Here is a 14,480-nt window from a genome sequence, read left to right on the forward strand (position 1 = left end):
CCTTGAATTTTCATAATAAATAGCCCCTTATTTATGGATTTGCATTTGGTTAGATCATAGAGATTTGCATTTGATTAGATCATACAGAGGGGGGGAAAACAAGTAATTAGATTTGTCTGACCCTCTTTCAGGCTTTTTCTGTTGAGAAGAATTAATTGTTTTCTTCCTAGATTTTGTTGAGGGTCAAGAAGATAATTTCTTGGGTTTGTAATTCATTGACTTGAGAGAAGAAAATATTTTTGAAAGTTATTTTTTGAAGGTCAGCCAGTTAGAGTGGGGAAGCTTTAAAAAAAAAACACCACCCTAAATCTAAACTATGTTTTTTTTTCTAATAGAAACTGACCAATATTATGATCCAATGAAATATTGTAGCTGCTAGTCTTATTATAGATGTATTTATTTTTGTCTGAGTGAAGTTACAGGAAGTACATACTGAGACTTATACGGCTTCATGGCTGGCTTTTTAATAATTTTTAAGTCTTTTTAAAAAATGATTTATCAATTGTTTAGCAGTCATCCCCTGCCACCCCAGTTGAATGGTATGCTGATCTATGAAACAAACTCTGAGCTTTAAATATATGCCTCAATGAAAAAAAGTCATTAGAAGTTCTTTTTATTATTATTATGGATCATAAAGACTTTCTAGAAAAACAAGCAGCAGTTTTGTATTGATATGAAAACATCTGAATCAGAATTTAGAAAGAATTGGACTTTTAATACACACATGTTGTTCTGTAATGAGAAATCTTGTGATGTGTTTGTTATTACCAAAATGCTAAGCTGTGAAAATCCTTAAAGCAAATGCAATTTTCTGTACTGTATTTTTACCTCTGGTAGCCCTTCCAAGTAGCATAACATATATACTTGGCCTAACTTGATTGGTAACACAAACTGCAGTTCCACCTGTCCAGTAAATATCATTTTATATTTTAAAGACAGAAATATATTGCCTAAATATTTCAGTGGTATCCATATTCAGTCCAAGAGATGCTAAAGGTTTTTCAGATTTTCAATTATGCAATGCACTATGGCTTAAAGAAATGCACATTTTAGATCCTCTTTTACTAATAACTAAAAATTCAAGTGCAATCCAAAATATATTTTGTCGATCTGTGTCTTGACCTTTGTTCATCAAAGCAATCCAAGGGAAGAAAAACTCCTATTATACAAGAATCTCATGCCTTTTTGTCTTCAAGATGGGGGAGGAATCATGAAATGGGATATTTGATCACTCATTTATAGCAGTTGCTTTAATGTCATTATTGACACCAAGGTGATTTTGAAAAAAAAAACTTGCCAGAGTTTTGGTACTTCAAAAACTTTTACCCAAAGATTTATACAAATTCTTAATTGTTTAGATCCCACATTGCCTTGTTAAATGAGTTTCAACTCAAAAGTTAACCAACTTGCTGAGAACCATTCTTCATGAAAGGAAATGTCTAAAAATGTTTAAAGCTTTAATCATTGTTCTAGACTTATAGTTTTTTGGGTAGATTTGGGTTTTTTTTTTTCCTAAGTGATGATACCAACTATAGTAACAAACTGTTTGAAAATATTTCTTCAGAATTTCTGTTAAAATCCAAAAGAATTGGAAGAATATAAGTTTAACAATCCACTGTGAATGACTGCCTCGTTTATCAAAGCCTGTTTATATTTTCACTCTGCATCTGTATGCCTTTCTTTGAACTCATTTGCATTTTAAACATTAAAAACATGCTTATAAGTAAAGCTATAATGAGCAAAGTGAGGAAATTATGAAAATATCTTCATATACAAGGGAGATCTTACAATTGGAGTCTTTATGCAAAAACAAACCTTGGAACTTCATTATGGCTTTTTTTGCCTTGGCTGTGCATGATTTGGTTTCTTGTAATTGTGGACAAATGAGCCAGAATTTTTCAAAGCTTGCATATAATCTCTCGATCTAAATTTGGATAGTTTGTGCAAGAAGTATTTCATAAAATATTAACAGACAAAACTAAGGTTTGTCTCTGAATTGGATTCTTAAGCCCCAAAAGTTTTGTAAGACCAGAATTATAAACGGTGATTCCCATTTCTCTCAAACAAGGTTTCTCTTAACTTAGGACAAACATTGAGCTGTTTTATATAGCAAAATTTGATAGTCTTACCAAATACAGACTGGCTCATCAAGAGGCATGTGATTTTTTTTGTCCCAAGAGGCATATTGTTGGAATGGAAAAACTATTAAGGCTGTAAAAAAGGAGGTTACCAGAAGCTCTGAATGACCATTCGGAATATATTGCTCTATCTACATTTTCTAATGTTATCCAGAAATCTGCCGGTGTAACTTCTGTTTTAACTCCTTCCTTTTATTACCTGACTATCAGGGAAGCGTGGTTGAGGCTGCCCTGACTTGACATGTCACGATGTCGACTTGCTAGGTGGGGTTCGCAGGGACAGTAACCATTGGAGTTATCGGTAAGAGAATTTTCTTTCTCATTTTTATTTTGAAATAAGGGCCTGCCCTCCCTCTGCCCCCTGGGGGGGTGATGGTATTGCTACTTCCCTCTCCTTCAGGGACCTTAAAATCGTTTTGTGGGGAAAGGGGTCTTTTTTCTTTTTTTTATAGATGCCTGGCTAATTATACGTGAGAGGTGAGTTTGAATATGATCCTGCCAATTCTGACCTATGCATAGATTTGAGTAAGTGCCTAAGAGCATAAGGGGAAGATTCTTCAGGGGGCTCTACTTCAGGTGAAAAGAGTTTCTGTAAAGCCCAGCTAAGGTTTGACATCCGTAGTTAAAATGTCCTGAAGTGTACTGTGCTGACAGATGTTTACTCTTTCCCCAATAAAGTGGCCAAACCTTTTTGAAATATTCAGGCATATTCAGGAGGCATGAGTAGGAAAACAGCTGTCATCACATTAGCCTCTGTTCTGAGTGGGATTGTTTCATAATAGTCCCATTGTTCAAATAACACAAAATCCAGTTGCAGGTTGCCCTTGACTTATAACCACAAACGACCCCAATGTTTTCTGTGGCTAAGCAAGACATTTTAAATGAGCTTTGCCTCCATTTTATGACCTCTTTTTCCACAAGTTATCTAGTGAATCACTGCAGTTCTTTTAAGTTAATCTGGCTTCTCCATTGTCGTTGTTTGTCAGAAGATCACAAAAGGTGATTGCATGACCCTGGGACACTGCAGCTGTCAAAAATATGGACCAGTTGACAAGCATCTGGATTTTGGTCACATGACTTTGATTTTGGTCACATGAATGCTGCAGCAGTCATAAAAGTGAAAACCGGTGATAAGTCACTTTTTTCAATGCCATAGTAACTTCAACCTGTCACTAAACGAATGTTGGTAAGTCAAGGACTACCTGTATGAAAAGCCTGTTTATGTTACTTTTTGAATAGTGAGAAACATGGAACACATCTGAAATGATACTGCACAAACTTTTATAACACTCCCCCTCTCTTTATTTTGTCGTGTTTTGAATATATCTTAGTCATGAACACCATTACTTTCAGTTAGATAGTCTTAAAGCAATTATGAAACAAATACACTACTTTTCAAAAGTGACCTTGGCTTTATTTTTTTCACAAGCCATTGGGGGGAAAAGTCTGATGTTTGCAACACTGGTATTATATCAAGAATGATAGTTACAGTTTTTCAATCAGTAATGTTTTTTATTTTTATTTATAACACTCTTTCCCTCACCTATTTGCCCCTCAACAACAACCCTTTGAGTTGGGTCGGGCTGCTTTATATTTATCTAGTGGATTTTGAGTATGTATAAGGTGTCTTTATTCTAATAAAAGATGGGCTGCATTCTCACATTGCATTAAGTTATGATTTTATTAAATATAGTTTATTGAATGAAGCATAATCAATCAATGGGGCTAATATATTACCTCAGAGACATAAACCATGATTTACAAATCAGAGCAGCTGTTTTTATCAAATAAGCAAACCATATTTTTAATTTCCATTGAGTTCAAGCTTTGGCATTTCTAGCATATTTTTACCTCTTTGGCTATTTCAGCAGATCCATTTCTGAATTGTCTTCTCTGGGGATGGGACCAGTGAACAAGTTTGTGCTGAGGCATTTTCAAAACACTTGTAATATGACAGATATTGTGTTCTATCCGAAAACAAAGTAAAATCTCTGGAAGATCACTGGTCTGACTTCCAGATATTCAAGTACTTCTTCTCCCCAAAATAAAATGAATGCTTACATAACCACAGTAAATTGGTGTTGCAGCAATTGATAAATCTGGGTGGAAGAAACAGACTCTCCAAGTGCTGATGTCAGCCTGCCAATGCTGACAGCTGATAAATTGCATTCTGAGTTATCAACCACCAATGAGGAATGTTAGGAATTGCAATTTTGCAGCAATGCCTAGACTGCATATTCCTAATCCTGGAGATAAACACATTTCAGAAAGAATGAATGGTACAGCTTTCTTTTTAAATAATTTGGAATAAATTACTTTGTTTTATCGTGGTGGTGGGTAATCACTTGATTTTCTCTGCTATTTTTATTTTCACTTTCAGGCAATTATTTTAAAAGGCTCTTTGCATATGGACTGAATGGATAAATTATTAATTACAATTTCTGGTTATTTCAGAAATCAGAGACATGCAAACAGAAAGACAAGTACAAGTGGCTTTTCCACTTTAAACACTGCAACCTCTTTAATTAAGTTCTCCCAAATAAATTGAAAATTATAATTTGTATGAGCACCTTTCATCTGACCTTTTCATTTCAACTCACTTAATAAAGACTGGGAACATTCTCTAAAATGGGTCATTAAAATTTCCATGTTCATTCCATGTTCTTTGCATACAGTACTTGGAAATTCTGAATTTATCTTCAGTATTAATTTAATTCTTATCCAATACAAGTTTCTGGAGCTTTCAAAGATTTTAATATATACTGAATTTGCCACCTTGAAAGCAGTTGCACCTTATCCCCCTTGATAATTATCCAGAATTAGGATTAAGGTTTTTAATATGTGACAGAAATTCCAAAACTTACTAGGTTGATAGCTACTATAGTTTCTAGATTGCATTTTGGTGTTATTTAAAAAAACAACAACAAAATTCTTAGCTACAATGGATCAACTGGATAGGTCACAGAAACCAAAGTAAAGCAAATTTAGTTTTAACATTTAATCAAACTTCTGTAGTCCAGCAATACTTAGGAGAACAAGAAAAGATTGCATCACTACAAAGTTACACTTCATAGTATTAATGGTGATATCATTGTGGTTAATTGTGCTGTCCATTGTGAAATACAAACATTGTTAATATTACAAGATATGTTTGCTTGGCAGTGTTGCTTTTACATTTCTAGTATCCAGAGACAAATCACACCTTTTCATCAGCACACTATTTTGTGTTGGTAATTAATTATTTGTGTATTAATCTGTCAGCAAATTCTGAATTTCAGATGTTTAACTACCTTATTAAACATACATTAAGGTTCTATTTTACATGGCCATGTACAAGCCACTTTTTAGTTCTGCTTAGTTCTACCCATTGAGATTTATTTATAGAGTCAATTCAACTCTTGAAGAACTCACCCTAGCTGCTTGGTATCCAGCTGGTCAAAGTTGCTGTCTCTCTGAGAGGAAGAGATCAGCAAATCAGTGGAGCATCTCATATTAAAAGGTAAAAAAAAGTTATTATAAAACTATGTTATGTAACTAGAAAAGATCTGATAAATGGGGAAGAAGATGTTGATTCTCCCAACACCATAAGGAAATCATATTTTATTATGCTACTAAAAAAAAACCCACAAAAACATTTCCAGAACAAATGAAATTATTTTTCTCTAAAATCTACATTCAAGTGATTTCTGTTCAAATTCAGTAGGAATTGTTCAGCGGGATTATGCCTCATGTTCTGTCCTTGGTATCTGTAGGAAAAAGATTTTAATTGGACTGGGAAACAACTGCTGCTGAGATACTAAAATACTATCACCAGTCATTAAATAAATAATGCTAAACTAAATGGATCAACAAATTCATTAGAATTTGTTTCATAAGGTATATTCAGTGGGGTTATGTTTTGTTTAAGGAAAAGTAAATAAGTTATGTAAAACCCTGTCATTTCCCTTAGAATACATTCTCACATTACATTTTTGGCTGGTTATGGTCCCTGTGAGTTGATTAGGGTTGGCATTTCCAACTGAATGTCAATAATTTCACTGCTTTCAGCAATTTACATAAGTAAGTTGAAATTCTCAAACGACAGCTTTCTGTGAGAAAAATCAAAACCCTTTTCAGCTAAGGCAATTAATGCTGCTGATCTTCAAATCTGAGCAAATCATAGATGATTAACATTTATGAGTAATATATCCATATAGAATAAAATTACATTTCTGGAACAGTCATATTTCAAATAACCAGGTGTTTAGCACCTGGTTATTTGAAATGCACCCTAAAACAAAGAATAAAACAAGACCAAACAGATGGAAAAAACAGGCAAAGCATGTCAACTTATAGGTAGGTAGTCAACTTACTATTGCAATTGCGACAAAAATTTCTATTAAGTGAGGCATTTGTTAAGTTACTTTTGCTCCATTTTATGATATTTCTTGCCACAGTTGTTAAGTGAATCACTGCAGTTGTTAACACAGTTAAGTGAATCTGGCTTCCCCATTGATTTTGCTTATCAAAAGATTGCAAAAGGTGATCACATGATCCCAGGACACTGCAACCATCATAAATATGAGCTGGTTGCCAAGAGTCTTAAATTTTGATCACTTGACCGGGGAGTCAAAATTAAATTTTGATCACTTGCTGCAATGGCCATAAGTCACTTTTCAGTGCTGTTGTAACTTTGAATGGTTACTAAATGAACTATTGTAAGTGGATGACTACATGTAATACTGCAATGGTGCTTCACAGGACACTGAGTGGTTTATAATGTCAGCATATTCCCCCAAAAAACAATCTGGGTTCTTATTTTACCAGCCTTGGAAGGATGGAAGGCTGAGTCAACCTTGAACCGGTCAGGATCGAACCTCTGGCAGTTGGCAGAATTAGCCTGCAATAATTGGGAGATGCGAAGTTGCAATTTCATTCTTCTATGGCTCTCTGCCTTCATTTAACAACATTCTAGGATATCCTAGAAATTGTAATAGTGTAACAGCTGTTCTCCCCAAATATTGGTGTGGGTGCACACTTGCATGCACTCTACCCTCTAAGTACTTTATATTCCTATTCACGTATCAGTGAAAGTGAAAAGTATACAAGGCAAACATGTAAAAATGGATTCTGTGTCATCACAAAAAACAGTTTGTGTTTTCTTTTGTCTCTCATGTTTCAGATTTTTTTTTTATTTCTCCCAGACAGCTACAGTATGACACAGAATATTTAGTTTTGTCTTGCCTTGATTATTTTTTATCAATTACTCAAGGCGGCAAAGATACCTAGTGCTCTTTCCTCTTCCTGTTTCTCCACCCACCAACCCCATGAGGTGGATTATAATTATTTGTATAAATGTTTTCAATATAAATTATATGCATTTTTTAACAAACATACAGAACATTACAGGTAACAGCGCACAATGTAGCAGGAAGAAAAAGCAGGGAAGAAAAATGAGAAGGTAAGGATTAGGAAGAGCAAACATTTAAAAATAACAAAGAACAAAACAATTAAAGCAGCATATATTTTTCATCTTAAGCAATGCATTAAAGGTTCAGAAGCCTCTCTCCTGATAAAGCCATTGCAAGAGCAATGAAATGGCATATAACACTAAGTTCCATATTGAATCCTATGGCTACAGTCGATGAGATGGTAGCAGATACCTTCTTGAAAACGTAGGTTTTAGCTATGAAAAAGGAAAAGTCCATGTTTAGAATTATTAGGAGGAGGTTTGAAATAATTGGATATGTAGAATGCCTTCTCATAGATTTATAAAGAACACGTTTATGGAGTAGCATTTTTCCTGGTATTTTTTTTTTATTTAAGAATATCAGGCAGCTGGAAAGTAATTAACAACAGAATCTCATAGATACTTATTCAAAATTAATAGTGGAGTGGCTTTTGTTGGAAATGTAAAGCTGGACTAAATGGGTTGTTCATTGGATCCAGCTGGCTGTCCTTACATTATAATTAAGGCTCAAGCATCTGTGCTGCATATTATAAATAGACAGTAGAAGGGTGATAGATTTTGTGTTAGACATTGCTTCCATGGGGAAGAAGTAGAGTTCTTAAACTCGAAGTAAAAAAGCAATGCACAGAGAACCTACTAGTGAACTACAACTCTCATCATTGCTTACCATTGGCTGTAGTGATTGGGGCTGCTGGGAGATAAAACAGTTATCTGGTATAAACCCACTTGTGTTTTTTTTAAAATGGGATTTTATATATGAAGAACATGACGGATGAAACTCTTAGCTCATTTTCGGGTTCCTTCATATTCTCAAGTCATTGCACAGAATGATGTTTTTGACCTTGCTGTGTTGGTTGCGACACATCTTCGCAAGTAGTTTTGGGAGGAACACAAATTTTACTAACATATTTCTGACCACTCCACCAACTTCTGATGTGACTGCTAATGCATAGAAACCACTGGTGAAGAGTAATCCCATTACCGCCACAATTTACATCTGGAAGGGAAGATTGAAAATTATAGTTCTCAAAGAAAAGCAAACAGTTTAATTAAAAGCTGGCTTGATACTACACATACTTTTATCCTCCTCCACTTAGCTCATTCAAGTCAAATGTTTTGTTGAGGATCTAAATAATAAATAATGATCAAGGCTTCCAGGGAAAGACCTGATGGCGTTTCTTGTCTAGCATTATTTTTTTTCTTCTTGGTAAGAAAGGAAACATCCACGTTAGCAAGATGAGGTACTCTACGCCATCAGTTGTATGCATTTCTATTCTTTCCAACTAATTGAATAATGTTATTTTAGGATGAATAGGTTTGAAATTTTTTGCTTAAAATATAAAAAGATTTTCCCCCTCCCCCAATTCAATTGTGCCAGAGTCTTGAAGCCTCCCTGGACAAGTCCCTGCAGTTTTCTTTGCAAGGTTTTCCAAAAGTGGTTTGCCATTGCCTCTTTTCTGGGGCTGATGACATGACTGGCTCAAGTCATCTAACTGGCTTCATCCTCAAGGCAGGACTAGAACTCGCAATATCCTGATTAACCTTATGGCTTCACTGCTACACCAAACTGACTATCCAATTTGGTGAGCTTCCTTTGTATTATAAATTTTCATATTATAAAGCTTCTTTTGCTTCAATTAACTTTTAGTTTTTTTTAATGTGTAAGGAAGGGAAAATGAATTATTAAACAAATAGTGAATATTCATACTAAATGTTTGCAGTGAATTACTTGGGGTTTTGGGCGCATAGTCCCAATATACCACTTGAGAAAAAAGCAAGCATGAATCTTGGCACATAAAACTGTGCTCCCTATTGTAATGGTTATTTGTATAATAAAAGTTTATTTTTAATGAAAGAGTTCACTTCTGTCGAATTTGCATGCTGTGAAAAAAGCCCAGTAAATGCCTTGCAGACTTGGAGAAGTAGAGCAACACTTGCAGGTAAGAAAAGACATTACGGTATGTGGTTTTTGTTCCTTTTGTGTTTTCATTGGTGCACGCACACATACATATATTAATCTGTAATGTATCAAGCGATACATTAAATTTGTATTTAATGGAACTACCCCATTATGATAGGAAAGTATTAGATACTGGCTGATGAGCTCTATGCTTGTTTCAAAAACAAAATTGGCATCTTGTTAAATGATAGCAATCACTTTATCCTATTATCTGGCTACTTAAAGAAAAATAAAAGCGTGTAAAATAACTCACATTTTAAAATGCACAAGCTTTTGCTATAGAACCAAAATTTCAAATATCCTGTCAAAATAAGGGGTCTGGGATGACTCAATGTCTTATCACAAGACAATCTGAGTGGGATAACAATATAAATATTATCTGCCATTGTTTCTTCTACATTATTTCCATTTTTGTCAATGGAAATGTGGTGGATAACACTGAGTTATCCCACATGGATTGTCTTGGGGCACGATGGCTGAGTTATTCTGCAAGGAGTTGTCCAATGGTGAGTTGACCGTTGCAAGTTGTCCCATTCTGGTCAAGAGAATGGGTAACTTAGTGTGTTCTAGATCTTTTGGCGTTTTTTGCTATCTCAGGAATTCTGGGAGTTGAAGTCCACCTGTCATGAAGGGACCATAGTTTCCTACTCCTGCATTAGAACATTGCCATGCAAGCTAGGTTTTATGACAGCTTTTCCCAACCTGATGCTCATCGTTGTTGGACAGTGGAAAAGCAGGTAGGAACTGTCCTTCCATCAAAGGTATGTCTTGTGCAGTTGGGGGAAATCTCCAATGAGATATGGGTGCACAAGTGTTAGAATGTCACCTGCATCTCTCAAACCCAGGGTGCCCCTTCCATTTGCCCTTGGTGAAACTTCTTTCATCTTAGATAGAATTGATTAGAGCCAGGTTCAGTCTGCCTGACCAACCAAAATTACGTTGGCAGAAGCCAGTTGTTAAAATGCCACTTTTTCTAAACAACTGGCTTCTGTTAACTTAGTCTTCTCCTGGAGTTCCTCAGTGTTGTCCTCTTCTTCCTCACTCTCTGACAATCCTGAGTGTTGGATTAGAGCTTGTGCCAGGTAAAGCTTCAAGAAAACTTGCACTGTTTTAATGTCCCACAATTGCTTTATGACTTGCAAAATAAGCAGGGGGCATTTAGGCCATAGAGCTCATTGACCTTGTCAGTTATTTTTAAAGAGACAATATGCACAGTGTCATGTACTTGTTAATGAGATATGTTTGATCAATAGAGCTCGTTGGTTAACCCCTTCCAAACCTGGTGCTGTATAATCAAATAGAGGTCAGTACATGGAAAGGCCTACGGACTTGCCATAAAGCAATTCAGCACAAATATATTTTACTAAAGGTAGAAAATATTATTTAAGAAAGTCAGACGCTTTATATGGTGCATTTGGCTTCTGTTCCTGCATTACCTATTTATGTTTTCCAAGTGATGGATTTAAAGGTTGAGTGGAATATAAATTTGTTTTCAAGTTAGCTAGCACTTAATTCTTGTAGTGAATGGAGGACTTTCTAAAAACTATGAACCTTTCCAGACGGTTCAGGCCTTCTTGGGTACTTAGCAAATATATTGAAATAGAACATATTAGCATTTTCTGATGTAGTAAAATAAACTCACCAATATAACATTTTGTTGTAATATTGTGATATAATCTCATTAATCTTTTTCCTACTGAGAATTCATTAGAATTAAATATACTTCTCCTGGATTTTTTTTTTAAATCCACGTTTTGGAAGGTTGGGTTCCAATGTTAAAAAAACACTTAGGTTTTGCAGTTTTCCACATTTCCACATAACAACAAAAATATAAGTGTATCCAGTTAATTTTCCTAAGCATCTGGAAAATAAATAGAACTAAATCTCTTGCTATTTGAACATCATCACATTTTTATTTCAAGTTGTATGAGAGGCCATTAAATTTGTTTTCTGTATAGATAGAGTTGGACTAAGATCTTGGATCAGGTTTCTTTCTTTAATGGTAACAATAATGATAACGTCTTGCTTATGCTGTGAAATGTCCTGACATTTCAGAAGTATCAAAAGGGGTAGCCATGCTGTGGTGAAAACAGCTTCCTTTCATTTGGGATAATGCAGCGCCAGAATGATGACATCCTCATCCAGACCTGGGAAAACCAGTGGTGAGTTAGCCTGTTCAGCTGACCTCCTTCCCCACTTTCCTATAGAGTCCAGAAATCTGAGGGACAATCCATCTATGAGCAGCCACATTCCCAGCCATGAAATCAAAGCTAGCTGTGGCAAGACAGCAGAATTACGATGCCCAGGTGCTAAGCGCCCCAAAAAAAAGACAATTTGCAAAATCCCCATCTTAAAAGTCAAGAGCTTGCTGTTGAAAACCATTTGACCACTCTCTTCAGACGAATAATTAATGTCAGCAGATAGCCTTGATCTTATTTTATGAATACTGTAAAGAATAGGCACAGAAATTAGGAAGATTTGGGGCTTTAGGATGTTAAGAACAACTTGCTTAAGAGCCCCCTTCTCCAAGTGATTCTTTCCCAGACTGGTGTTTTCTGAATGAGTTGGACTTCAACTGTTGGTCAGCTAACTCAGTGGTCTCAGTATTTATGGAAATCACCAAGCTGGCAAGCCTAGTCTGATCAGTATTAATCTAATACATTATAGTGGTGGACAGATGAGGGAAAATATTTTGAAGACTTACTCATCCTCACTTAGAGGCACTTCCTGCATAATTGCATTCGTTTTCCATAGAAGTACATGTTATTTGTATCCAAACACTGCTTTCCTGATCTTGCCCTGTAGCTGAACAAGATTAGGAAAATACGCCTATTTTTCTTGAAACCCATGCAGCTCTTATGGAAGGAAAAATTTAATAGGTATAAGATAACTGGCACAACACAGATATGTAAGCCAGATGTGAAGCATCTTTATCTAATTTGGATCTATGTCTTGCAGTTGCCCAGCATGCAACCATGCAGTCAGGATTCTGGATGGTTTGGGGTAAACTTGTGGTCTTTCAGGATCTGTTTCCCTTTGGAATAATAATCACGTGTCTTGCAAATGTGGGAAAGGTGCCCAACCTATTTGGGCTTCAGAATGTTTTGCACCTGCTGGAATGTTGCCAAGTAAAAAGGTGAGAACTCCCCTCTTGCATATGTAGACAAGCACTCAGAGGTAGGCAAGCATTTTTCTCCCTGATTGTACAGGCAGAGAAGGCATTTTTATCTTTTCCTTTTTTTAAAGGGAATTTACCCCAAAGTGGTAGGATCCCCACTCTCCACCATTTATCATATGTATCTTCCGAGCAACCTGTCCGTCCTCCGAGTTGAAGGGGATAGCATTGGGTCATTAGTCCTAGCTAGATGTTAATTATAATCAACTGCAAAAGAGTAGCAATTCCCTTACCAAATACCAACTCCTGCCAGACTTGTAGGTCTTGTGTTATGATGAAGGTGGAGGTGATACATAGGTGCCAGAACCTGTTTTATGGACACAGATTATGTGGAGCAGTCTATGTAGATAGACTGCTATTGCTATCTTCCCACAAATTTTGCCCTTGATCTTATTTTCCCCCTTGTTTTTATTTTGGACTCAAAAAGAGCTCATAACTTGTTTTTAAAATGCAGAAGTTGAAGAATTAATGATACAAACAGGACATGTACCCGAACTATTAGCCTTCCACAGCATATTACCATTTGAGTTGCCTATTAATTTATAGCCCAACAGATGTTTGCCATAATGCCAGGTAGGTAGAATAACCACAGCAAAAAAAATGTAATTGTTGGGGAATCATAATGCTTTTTTATTGGTTTTATTTTATGTCCTTTTATGTTGTAAATGGCTAGTTTCCCTTTAAATAAATATTGTTTTTGAAATATTTATGCTGCTTGTGTGGGTTTTTCTTCCGGAGAGTTTGCTCAGAGAACATTGCAAAGGTACAAAATGTTTTTCTATTGCTGATGCTCAGTTACTGTGACATAGTAAGCTTCCTGGATTAAAACAACAACAACAACAAGCTGTGCATAAAGCAGAGCACTCCTTAGAGAAAGAGGAAGATGAAGTGACATGTGCGGCATTTTTGAAGTAAAGAAAACCATTATATAATCGCCTCTTAAAGCCTGGGTCTCAACTCTGCTCTTGCTAGAAGACACAAAGTTTGCTTACGTTATGCACAGAAGTGGCAATAGCCCAGAAATTATGCAAGAAGATAGTTATGTGTATTCTCCCCCCAAATATGGGGAGACAAGAATTTGTGGCACCTTAATCTAAAGTATAAACTTTTTTGTATTGTGGTCCACTTCATCAGATTGTCAATAGGCAGAAGCCAGTTCAATTGCACTTCAGTTGCTTTCTATCTGTTTCTGTCATCCTTTTCTCCAGTAGCTTGATTTCTCTCCTTTTCTCCTCACATTGTATTCCCCACCAAAACCACTCCAGGAACTTCAGCTGAAGAGCAGCTAATAAATATAAAGAAATCTCACTCTTGAGCTATACAAAACTAGAGAGCTTTTCATTTCCTTTTTCATATCTAGGGAGAATGCAGTAGGAATACATTTTGTTTCTCCAGCAAGTTAAATTTGGGGGGGAGCGGGGTTTAGAGCAGTTTAATTTTCAGAGAAGTAATGGAACTTGCACAGTTCTGTACATAGTGAAAAAGAATTAATTTTCCCCCTTCTGAGAATATTTTCTTAAAGCTCTAATGTGGCGCCACTGAAGAGATACAATCTATTTTTTTTCCTTGAGTGTTGTTTTATTTAAGCAAACATTCCTATATTACTGTGACACTGATGTTCCTGTTTTAAATTACAGATTTTCTTTAGAAAACTTAATTAAATTGTTGACGTCTTTGAATAGTTTTTTTAAAAAAGCAATAACCAAATATGCAATGACTTTGAGATGAGAATGACTTTTGTTCTTGTGCAATTGGGCA

Source organism: Notechis scutatus, chromosome 8, assembly GCF_049901735.1.
Source record: "Notechis scutatus isolate UNSWTSFEM ecotype Mainland chromosome 8, rNotScu1.2, whole genome shotgun sequence".
Lineage (NCBI taxonomy): Eukaryota > Metazoa > Chordata > Lepidosauria > Squamata > Elapidae > Notechis > Notechis scutatus.